The sequence below is a fragment of the Montipora foliosa genome, unplaced genomic scaffold (genome assembly GCF_036669935.1).
Source record: "Montipora foliosa isolate CH-2021 unplaced genomic scaffold, ASM3666993v2 scaffold_386, whole genome shotgun sequence".
NCBI classification, from domain to species: Eukaryota; Metazoa; Cnidaria; class Anthozoa; order Scleractinia; family Acroporidae; genus Montipora; species Montipora foliosa.
The window spans coordinates 162,501-165,000 of NW_027179686.1; the positions used below are offsets into that span (position 1 = coordinate 162,501).

The 2,500-nt window shown below is 36.8% G+C and overlaps 1 protein-coding gene across 3 annotated transcripts in view; it reads right to left on the bottom strand.

Annotated features, from left to right (window-relative positions):
• LOC137987739 (histone deacetylase 6-like) overlaps positions 1–2,500 on the bottom strand; it is a 29,117-nt gene that overhangs the window by 4,001 nt on the left and 22,616 nt on the right. The window contains exon 19 of one of the 3 annotated variants that reach the window (XR_011120702.1): positions 1,627–2,500. This exon is cut by the window's right edge and continues 63 nt beyond it. The exons of 1 other annotated variant lie outside the window; for it this stretch is intronic. The gene's annotated coding sequence lies outside the window, so the exon portion shown is untranslated. Of the gene's footprint in view, positions 1–1,626 lie in introns of those variants that run through there. One more of the 3 variants, XM_068833809.1, reaches the window with a different exon arrangement.

Consider the following 2,500-nt stretch of genomic DNA (forward strand, 5'->3'; position numbering starts at 1 on the left):
TCATGTATATTTGGACATGTGTGTACTAAACAACAAGCACCAAAAACATATGACCTCACCATAAATTGAATACTAACCGACAAAGGTTGGATTTGAGATTAAATATCATTTTAGGCCTAAAATGTTATTTCTCATCTCAGTCTTAAGATGAATCCTAATCTTAATCTCAATGAATTAGGAGCAATAACGTTTTAGACCTAATTTATTTTAATAGACCTAAAACAATATTTAATTTCAAATCCAACCATTCTTGGTTAGTATTCAATGTATGGTGGGGTCGTACATGGTGTTCTGGAGCTTCGTTTCAGTATTTCACTGTTTCGCAGTTTAGTAATGCCCGCTTCTCCCCTACGAAATGACAACAATGATCGGACGATTTTAGTCTCTCTTGAGTGAGGATTTCTGTCTCACTTAGGGTTTTCAGGATATAAAAATCTGATGTTTAAAACTCTCAAGTCTTGAGCTTTTACTGCTAAGGTTGTTCCATTGCTTTCATATTTATGAAACAAAGCCTTTATGAACACCATGAGAAATACTGCCTGTACAGTAGCTCACTTATCTCAGCTACTAAACTGGAAATGGTATTTTTTATGGCTGTTAAAAGGCTTGATCCTTGTCATTTTTAGTTATCACAGGGGCCCTGAAACTGTAAGCAAGCCACACAATGAACAGGGTACAAATGTACTGCCGTTATTTAAAAAACACTGAGCAGAAACGTTTGCATAAATATGGGGTCTGGCATGGGTATTTACAATATTGACATCAGTATGTTATTATGCTGGGTTTTTTTTAATAATCATTATATTATTTTTCATAAATAATAGATAATTACTAGAGTACCTTTTTTACTGTAAAGTATTTTTTAGAGCTTACTACATGTATTCAGTCAAACAGAGATTTGTAAAAATTATTTTGTTACAAAAGGGAAAATAGTTCAATTAAATTGAAGTTGCGATATGTGCATGAATAAATGCAATCAGTACTCGGGGTTTTTAAAATCAAGACACTACAACTATGCATGCAGCTTCCAGTAAGGAAAAATAATGAATTATAATGAATTATAGTTAATTTCAGTTTTAAAAAAGTCTCTCTTACGAGCCTGAAGGCCCATTAAGGCCGGCGCTTCTCTCCGGTTTCCGTAGCATGAAGCGACTAGGTAAGTATTTATGCTCCCCCCTGGATGGGATGCTAGTCCATCGCAGGGTTACCCCCAGCATTACGCCGGTACCCATTTATACACCTGGGTGGAGAGAAGCACCGTGAGAGTAAAGTGTCTTGCCCAAGAACACAACACAATGTCCCCGGCCAGGCCCCGAACCTGGACAACTCAGGTCAACACACTAACCATGAGGCCCGTGTTTGTATCTGGAATAGACAAATTTCAAAAACGCTTGTTTTGGTTTTCAAATTTCCAGGGCGCTGCCATGTTGAATAATAATTATTGTAACGTGTAAAGGTTGCTTTATTATATTTGCACAAAAAGATTTTGTTTTGAAACAATAGGGCAACCATTACACGTCACAATTATTCAAAATGGCGACGCCCGGGAAATTTGAAAACCAAAGCAAGCGTTTTTGAAATTTGTTTCTTTCGAATAGAAACGCTTCCATAAGAAAAAGTTCGAACAATTTTGATGGTAAGCATTGTGTTCAGTATTTTAAAGTTTTATTCTTGTTTTAGTGGAGGTTCCCTTTAAATTGAAGCATTTTCATCAAAACACCTGGATAACACTGAAAAACAACAACTTTACAGAAGAAATAATTTGAACATGTAATTTTATAAAAACCTAACTTGAACTTTTTTCATTGGTAAAACGAGTATGAGGAGGGTTTGTTGTCTTTGAAAAAGAATGTTGTTCAGGGTTCTCCTTATCATGCGGTAACCGGTAAAATTTAACGCTTGTAAGTTAGAGCAATTATTATTACCACCTGCAAACGCTCAGAAGTCGCTTATCCTTTGCAGAACGTCCAACATTAACCAATTGCTTTAACAGTTTGAAAAGGTGCCATACCTGTTGCGCTGAAAACTAGGGACAACCCTGGGTGTTGGGAGTTCATGCATACAGTGTGTAACTCAGTGGATGTGAATCTTTTTTTTTGGCTTGTGGCTTTTAATCTGTCTAAGGGCAGCAGTTTTACTTCATTGCAGTCAATAGGGGTTGGTTCAGGGATCAAAAACACTTAAAAACTAGAGTTTGTCCCCTTTAAGTAAACTCTGATTTTCTTTTCTGATACACACTGTCAACTGCATTGCATTCTTCGGGTTGAAACCACTGGAAAGTTAGTAGCTGTGCAGTAGTAGTTTCCATGGACATTCCAAAAGAGCTTTGAGGAACATCAACAGGTTACCATTGGTTGCCACAATTCTCTTTTGCTTGCTTGATTTTTGGTGTCTGCAGGCTGCATTAAAATAGTCTGTTTTACTAACTGCATGGCATTTATACTGGGCAGCTTAATACTCTTCTCTTCCATAGAGGCCAACATTGGTATCCTGTGTTATC